This window comes from Hyperoodon ampullatus (assembly GCF_949752795.1).
Source record: "Hyperoodon ampullatus genome assembly, chromosome: 20".
Lineage (NCBI taxonomy): Eukaryota > Metazoa > Chordata > Mammalia > Artiodactyla > Ziphiidae > Hyperoodon > Hyperoodon ampullatus.
In genome coordinates, this window is record NC_136933.1 from 8,253,603 (window position 1) to 8,262,579 (window position 8,977).

The 8,977-nt window shown below is 41.4% G+C and overlaps 1 pseudogene across 1 annotated transcript; it reads right to left on the reverse strand.

Annotated features, from left to right (window-relative positions):
- Positions 1–7,680: 7,680 nt before the first annotated feature.
- LOC307068799 (MICOS complex subunit MIC27-like) lies at positions 7,681–8,533 on the reverse strand (annotated as a pseudogene). The gene has a single exon. The product of its transcript is annotated as an MICOS complex subunit MIC27-like (transcript).
- Between the last annotated feature and the right edge of the window lie 444 nt (positions 8,534–8,977).

Sequence of the window (8,977 nt, forward strand, 5' to 3'; positions counted from 1 at the left end):
CATGCAGATGTGAGGCAGGAGGAAGGGTGGGCTGTTTCACACATACCTTTGATGTCCAGCTCTTCCATCCAGTGGCTCCATCATCTTTTAGAGAGAGCTCTGGAGACCTCTCCCGGATCCTCTGTACTTGGTCAGCAGAAAAGGGAGCACATGAAACGGTGCAGGAGACGGCTTAGAGGCCAGGCTTGGAAGTGGTACACATCGCTTCTATCCACATTTCTATCTGCATTTCACAGACAGAGCTGCGTGGGGCTGGGTAACGTAGTCTATTGATACTTGCTAAAAGAAAAAAAGAAGCAGAGATAGAGGTGAGGCCGAGCAGCTCTGACACCGAGAGCATATACAGTTTTGTAAGGACAGTCAAATAAACCGATGATCAAAATATAATGCACCCATTACCCACTGACTTCAGAGCAGGTTTGAGCTTGAGTTTCAAGAAATTCCCAACTTTAGCCCCAAGAGAACTTGCCCAGTTCAACTTCCTTAGAAATCCCTTGTGTTCTAAATGCAACTGTTTGCTCCTAAAGCCCACATGGGCTTCTTTTCCCCTCTGGGTCTGTGTTTATGAATTTCCCTAAGATTTGTCTTCTGTGCCATCACACTTTCACCTGACAAAGTCCCACCATTCCTTAAAGACCCATTTCAAATGCAACCGTGAAGTCTTCCCTGACTTCCTTCCCTCTTCTAAAGCATTTGCACCTCTTTGTAAGGCACATTTTTCACTTTATCTTATATTATAATAAGATCTTAGCTCGTTACCAGACCATGTGCTTGAGAGGAAGTGTAGGCTAAAGCCACGGCTGCTTTTTGTATGTCCTGAAACATGGTGCACGATGTCTTGAACAAAACTGGAATACAAGACATAAGCTTCGTTAAACTGAATCCTTGTTTTTCATTGACATTTCTTGTCTTTCCAATCCTACCTTGAACTCGGGAAGTCTCAGACATTCCTAACAGGGTGTCTTGTATATGACCTAAATATGTGTTTGCTGCTTGGTTTATTGGTTAATTGATAAAGATGGAGGATGGTATAGGGATAGTGAGAGAGACTCAGGTTCTCATCCTGACTCTACCATGCATTGGTTGTGGGACCACTGCACATATTTAAGCTTCAGCTTGATCGTTTATAGAGTTGATCTAAATGACTTCCATGTTACTTTCTTGTTCTAAGAACCAGTTCCATGCCTTGCCCACTACTCCAAGAACATCCCTAGGGCTCTAGGTTGGAAGCAAATAATTCACAGAGAGCCAGTTAACAATTGAATTCAACAGAGAAAGATATGCTTAGTTAAGTTGAAGCATCAGATTATAAAAGATAGAGAAAGAACAAAGGAGAGAGATCTTGGATAATCTGGGGAAAGAGTTGCCCTCTGGCATGGTTAGCCCCTGTAGGGTGAGGAAGCTTGCAAAGCACAGGTTCCCAGTACTGGTGGGGAAGTGGAGGCAATGCCACCCCTGGTGTAGCCAGGAATTCATCAGTGTGTGTTTTTCATCATCATAATAACTGGGATTTGATGGATGGGGCCAAGGACAACAAGGCCTCCTGCAATGCACTGGACAGCCCCACACATCAAAGAATTATCATGCTTCACACATAATTTTCAGATGCCCCACTGGACATATAATTGGGTGAAAACCCTGTTTAGAATTATCTGAGCCTAAATCAATAAACTGGGGAGTCTGTAGTCTATAAAACACTAGAACATATTTTTACCCTGTTTTAAAACTCACTGAAGTTTTCAGTAAAGCATCAATTCTGTAAATTGACAGAAAGCAGTACTTTATTGTATTTGGAACTTCACCAAAAGTTGTTCATCGTTTTAGAAAATACATCACTAACAGTAATGCCATTGCATTGTTTGAATCACAATAAAATATTCCCATATCAGTCCACATTCATGGTCAGTACCTTCTGGTGATTACCTGTAGAAGAGCAGGTATCTGAGTATTACCTGCTGTGTTCTAGTCATGCTTGAGTATTACCTCTTGAAACCCTCTCCTTGGATTTCTCCTTTCCATTATTACAAGCAGGATGTCATATGATTTTTAAAGTTATGTCTATAGGTAGGTTATCTTATTTATGAATTTTGCTTTAGAATAACAAATGGAGTTGTTTAAAATACTTCATATAAAAAGGACATGAGATATCATTGGGTTGAGATCCACTGAGGTAAAGAATCAAGGGGTTCATGAGAAGCTGACCATAGAAGATTACATTTGTATTCATGTCGGGACAAAATTAGCCTTTGATTCTACTACGTGGACTTGAAGACTAGAGCTTATATGTAGTTCATCCATTTCTAACGTCCTCATATCTGTTGAAACAAAACCAAAAAACTCTTCTCCTAATAATTAAAACTTGCTGAATGTTTCATGTTTTACTGAGCATTTGTATTTAGAATATTTCATTTGGTTCTCAAGACCACCCCATGAGGTAGGTACAGGTCATTGTTATTATTCTTATTATTTGCTGAGGAAATTGACATAAAGAGAGATTACATGACTTGCTTTAGGTCACCTCTCTAGGTAGGTGGATAATGCTGGATCCTCTTACTCAATCACACTTTCTTGTCATGTCACTCACTCTGGAAGGATGGCATTTTATTGGTGCAGAATGCACAGACAAGCACACTAATTCAAGCGTTGATTCTGAACATCAATGGAGTTCATGTCTTCTAGACTTTCTGTGAGAATAAAATGAGGTAAGACATGTAACCATGTTAAGAACAGAGCTTGGCATAAGAAAGGTACTCAGTACTGATATGTTTCTCTCCAAACTCTATGGCTACAAGAAGGTACCCTGGTTATTCTCCTAGAGGCAGAAAAGACTGGGTCTATGCTCATGGAGACCTGGAAGCATCTTGTGCACAACTGGAAAACTTAAGAGCAGGCTCAGGTAGAGATCTTCCTGCTTTGTCAGTGGCCAGGACGTCTCAATGAGTCATCCTTCCCAGGCTAGGTTTTAAAATGTTTCCCCTTGCACCACCTTTGTGAAAGCCACCACTCACTCCTCATCAAAATGAACAGGTGCAAGAGCTTGAGGAGAGCACAGTTAAGCACACGTTTGGATCTGTAGCCACTCCCTACTCTACAGCATCCGTGGAAAGCTTGGCAAACAGGAAGACGTCCCACCCAGCCTGGAGGTCTCAGGGGAGGCACCGAGGCCCCAGCACATGGCTCTGGATTTCCTCCCACCCTCATCTCCCAAGCATGGACTTAACCTGAATAAATAGAGGGGGAGGAAAACAGGAAGCAGTAAAATAGTTCAGTGGAAAGTAAACACACAGCAAAGGCACGGGCCTTCTCTCTGCCTATTAGGCTCTGTGGGAAACTGAGAAAAGCAGAATCTATGAGGAAAGGCCCCTCTAGTGGTTTTGGTCTGTCTCCCATTCTGCCCAATCTTTCCCCAGCCTGTGCACAAACATACGCTCACATAACCCTGCTTCCCCACTCCCTGTCCTTCCCCTGGAATAGGTTGATCCCGTGGAGGGTGTGCAAGACCACAATACATTTATTCTAAATTAAACTATGGGTAGAATGCTATTTATCAACACTTTTCTACATTGTTCATCTCCCTCTTTGTTAAGCTTCTTACCAATGCTGTTGAAACTGGAGTCAGTCAGTGATCCAATCATGCCCCTAAATGAATCACTGTCATACATGAAAAACTTTGGACCAGGGGTCTGGAGGTTGGGCGTGTTGTTCTAGCTCGGTCTCTGCCACCTGTGAAGTCAGATTATTCCTCTTAGCTTCAGTTTCCTTGTTTGTAAAATGACAGAGCAGGAATAGATGATATCTAAGGAGAGAAAGCAAGACACCCTGTGTCCTAGTCTAAGGCCATGAGCATGCAGAAGCCCTGCAGCTACTATCAGATGTGTGGACTTTAATGAAGTAGGCATGATATTTACTTGTGGGAACATTCCTCTGTCCAAGAGATGGTCTGTGTCTCGGGCAGCCAATCGAGTGTCTCAGAGCTCCTGAAAGGCATCCATGTGAAAAGAACAAAGTTAACCTTTAATTACTTTGAAAGTATAGTTGTAAGGTCTTCTAACACTAATTTGAAAAGGACAATGAACCACTTTGGGGTACTAGTGTGTGGTCCTACACATAACAAAACATATATTCTGTAACATACATCTTCTGTTGCTTCTCCAAATCTTAACCATTCGAGGAAAGGTTACCTTTAGTGGAGGAGAGAACTAGATAACTTCATTCTCACACTTACTTCTTACTCTGATCATGACAGTTATCCCAACATTCCTTTGCACATGAGATTTGTTGAACATGACCTATGGGCTAAAGTGATCTACAACCTCAAGAAGCATCTTGAAACCTTAGACCATCTCTGCTCTGGCACAGGGGCAAGGAGCTAGGACTATATGGCTGAATGCCTCCTAGAAGTTGACCAGATAGCCACAATCAAGGTCCCTGTGTCCTCACAGTGGGATAGTGACTTCTCATGCTTTGCCATGACTCAGGACCAGTGCATTTCCATTGCCCCACTCCTGACAGATGAAACTTGACTTTACATCAAAGAAGCTCTTTCCTGTAACCGCTCTTGGGTACTAATAGGTTTTTGGCCTGAGATTTACTGCATTATGGTTTCATGATGAAATTGGGGAAGGAGAGCTATGTTTTCAGAGGCTCTGTCAGTGCACAGTGGGTCCCCTCCAGACAATGAGGCTACTGTGGAGGAGAAGAGACCCTGCTGGGGCAGATCCCAGGCGGTTTGATTTAGGAGGTGCACACATCTGCCAGGCACTGCAGAACCATCGTGATGTGCCAGAGGAATCCAGGTTTCAGAGGGGGACTGAAGCACCGGATTCGTGGACTGGCTCCATAGGAGCATGGCTGGGATTCTCATTTCCCTCCCGGTTTTAGGATATGTGTTCCTCCATAGCTTTATGGTGATTTCAGTGTAGTCCTAATCTGCCTGGTGTTTCCAAAGTTGATTTTGACTTCCTATCCTCTCATTCCATCTTTACCAACCTGCAGAGGTTCTGGGCTCAGGACCCCGAGGACCATGTTTCCTTTGAACTCTTTGTTCTTGGACTGAGGTCAAACGGACACCTTCGTGACCTTGGAAATGCAACTATTGCCAAGTCCCTGTATCACTTTGAAGTGAGTCACGATGCCATCAACATACTATCAGGATAGTCTTTGGAGCGTGGTATTATATTTGAAACAGAAGTGTATACTTACAAATTACTAACACTAGCACCCCAAAGAGGTTTGGGATGAGAGTAAGCCATCATCACTACTGTTGGGTTCAGAAACACACCATTTTTATTGTGACTTAGGGGTCAGGGGGCATGACCAATGTGACCTAAAGGTGACAATATTCTTCTCTCTTTCCCACTCCTCATGCATCCCCTGGTCAGTTAAATTACTGGAATTCATATTATTGAAAATTGCATTTCTGAAAGTGTAATTCTTTGCATATTGGTCTACTCTCTAGAAAGCAACATGAGACAGGGATTATATCTTTTCATTTTTCTAAAAAAAAAAAAAGTCAATGTTCAGAAAGAGCCTGGCACATGGAATTTCTTTAACAAATATTTATCAATGAATGAATGAAATTTATGTATTCTGATTTGAGACATGACACCAAAGAAATATATAACCTTAGCCAAGTTTCTTCATATCTATAAGCATCTAATTCTATGTCTCAAAAACAAAAGGACTTTTACTAAATGATTTTGGAAGTTGCTTTTCACTCCAATATTCTAAGATACTTTTTCTTATTTCAAGATACCTGGGGTTTGGTTTTGTACAAATTACTATGCAAGGGAAACAATAAAGTTGAAGTTATGGGCTTGTCTCAAGAAATACTTACAATAAGTTAAGTCAATGGTGTTCCTAAGGCCCATTAAGAATTTTAACATCTTTCTCTGTGGTGGGTGATGCAAACTGCATTGTTAATTTATGCATTAATAATTCAATGCCTAGGGCTAAAATTAGAGAGAGGGAAATATGAATACTGGCAGTGCTTTTCCCCCTCTGTCAAATATTAAAAATGAGTGAATGTGGTTAGGATAGGTATAAATAGTCATTAAAGGGAAATACTAGATTAACATATTACCTTCTTTTTTTTAACTTGCCTTTAAGAAAGATCAGAAAAGAAGAGATTTTGAGTCAATTATGAAGAAAGAAGAGGTGACAAATGAAACACCTCAGAAAGAGATGAAACATAGGAAAGACAGATGCTAGTTCTCTCAGATATATCTCTAACCCGCTGCAGTCACCACTTGAAAAGAATTTTGAGTAGAAGTAAAAATACTTTTATTGTACAAATCCTTTGTCTGAAGATAATAGAAGCCTACCTGTGGGAATTCCAATACCCTTCCAAATATTTTTTTGAAGAATCCAGAAGTTTCCAGGACTTTAAAAAGAAGTGCAGGGTAAGGCTTGATTTGTCCAGTCACTTTTTGCACCAACTTCCTGCTCTGGAATGAGTCACGGGCCTCTACTTTCTCTCTCTCTCTTTTTTTTTTTTTCTTAATTGCAGTATAGTTGACATACTCTGTTGTGTTAGTTTCAGGTGTACAGCAAAGCGATTCAGTTATACATCTATATATGTTTTCTTTCAGATTATTTTCCATATTCTCTTTCGGTCCCCACCTCTGCTGTCCCTTCCCCACAGGACCTTTCCCCATGTGTGGACACACCTTCCTTCTTGATTCATCAAGCATCACTAAGCCAATGCGATTGTGTGTAATAGACTTGGTGATATTTGGGGTGTAATGGAGAGCTCTGCAGGACAGTACAGATGCACATGTAATGTGAAGCCATGTTTTCAGCCTTCTTGCCATAGAAAAGTTTTCAGAAATATCTTGGTCCTGCCAGTCACTGGGACGGCTTTCACCGTTGCTCTAGAACTGTCTCGTTTCCTCTCTTGCTCTCCATCTCAGGATCTCCATTCTCTTCTGAGGCATCAAAGAGGATATCGTGGACGTTTTCTGGGTTGGATTTCCCTTAATCATTAGGCTTCTGTTACTTTTGCATAATCAGAACAGTCCAGAGAGGCTGAGTGACCAGCCTCCCCTCAATACTTTCTTTTCTAAATGGCATTTTCCTCTTGCTTAACATATGTATCTATAACCCCTTGTATTTGTCTTCATAACGATGTCATTTTTTTGTCATCCGCAGTGGCCTGAGTCATATTTTGGTACCAGTGGCCAGCATCTCCCACCCAAGCAGCTCTGAGCATACAAATATTCCCTTTGCCTCTCCAAATCTGACCGTATAGCAGTGTCACCTGAGGAGCATTTTCTTTTCTTTTCTTTTCTTTTTGTCATAAAATATGGATATTTTATTCCAGCTCTGGGAAATGAAAAACAAAGAGGAGGAGGGAACACATCCTTCCACACACTATTCTAATTTAGCTGACATTAATTCAGAAAAGCTAAAGCAAATATATATGTGCATATGTATACATATTTAGAGATACACATACATATTTTTTCAGATTTTAGTCTCATCTGTGTTCATATATTTATTTTTATTTTTTTATAAATACCCTTAAAAGTCACCAAATGCATCCTAATACTTCTACCTCTGTGTCCTGATCTATCATTTAATATTGTTTGGATTGTATTCAATTTGTGCTCTAATCACTTATGTGATTTGTCTAACTGTACATTCAAAGATGTAAGGGAAAAACTTGGTTTAAATTATACTCTATGTGTCACAGTTACCCATTACATGATTTTTTTCCTCATTATTCGCAACTTCACACATCTTGTAGTTCTCTAAGCTTCTAGTGCTGTACATATCTACATTTTCTGGATGGGACTGCCCGTGATCCATGAGCTTGGGGTCAGGCCTAAACTGTGTAGCACCTGAGGTAGATTCTGGTTTGGTCTTTGTTTCCAAGCTGAGTTCTGTTGGCAAGGCACAACTCAGGTATTTCTATTTCATCAGAGCTTCCTAGCTTAGTTTTTTCTTTTGGCTCAGGAAATGACTCTTTTTTGTTGTTTTTTGTCCACAGTGATTGAACTGCTTCATAAATTTGCTGGCTTATAGCACATGCCTTTTTCCCAGTTACCTTTGCAATCATTACTGATTGAACAGGGTGGAGAACAGTTGCTCCTAAAGTGGCCAGTCCCAGTCCATAAGCAATTCTCTTAAACCTAGAACCTTTTCTCGCTGAAATGAAGGCTGCCAATCCTGAAACTGTCATCACTCCAATTTTTGGAAGAAAGTCTCAAGGTGGATTCTTCAAATAGACATATGCATCTTTTCCAAATTGTACTGTATCCATTATCCCATTTTTCACAAAGACATAAACACCCTTGCACCAGCCAATATAATGACCAGTTGTAGTGCAAATGGATGCAAAGCCCATTTGTACATCACCGGGCTGTTCTTCAACATATTTAGACTGGAGAGGTGGCGCAGTATATATGCAGAGCTGCTTTGGTTTCACTAGCTGCTTTTTGGACTCCTCTTCTTTGGCCACATGCACACTTACAGATGCACATATTAGACCTGCTGGCATGGTTGTCTGCTTTCCCATCCTAACAGCCGCCATAGCTTTGGCCCTCTCCGCCCAGGTCTTCGCACGGAGAGTGGCTTGAGGAGTATTTTAAAAATGCATTATTTGGGGTACCAATTTAAGCCTAATAAGAAGGATTTGGGGAAGGGGGTTGATTGAGTTCAGAGCCCATGAGTCTGAAATTTTCAAACTCTTCACACATTGTGCTTGGGTAGCTGGTCTCAGGACCGGCCATTCAGAGCTGCTCCCATAAAGCACGCTGGTCCGCTGTGGTCAGTCCAGTTTCCTCTGTTCTTTCATCCTTTCCCTTCCCCCATATGTATCCTGCCTCCTCCCTCCCTTCTGCTTTGTGCTCTCTTTCCCTTTTCATCCATCAGATATGAAGTTCCCAATATGTGCCTGGTACGTGGCCTCATACCCTTGCTGCTCTGCCCTGTTGTGTTAGAGTCACCCCACTTTTCAGTCTTCCTTTCCCTCTTA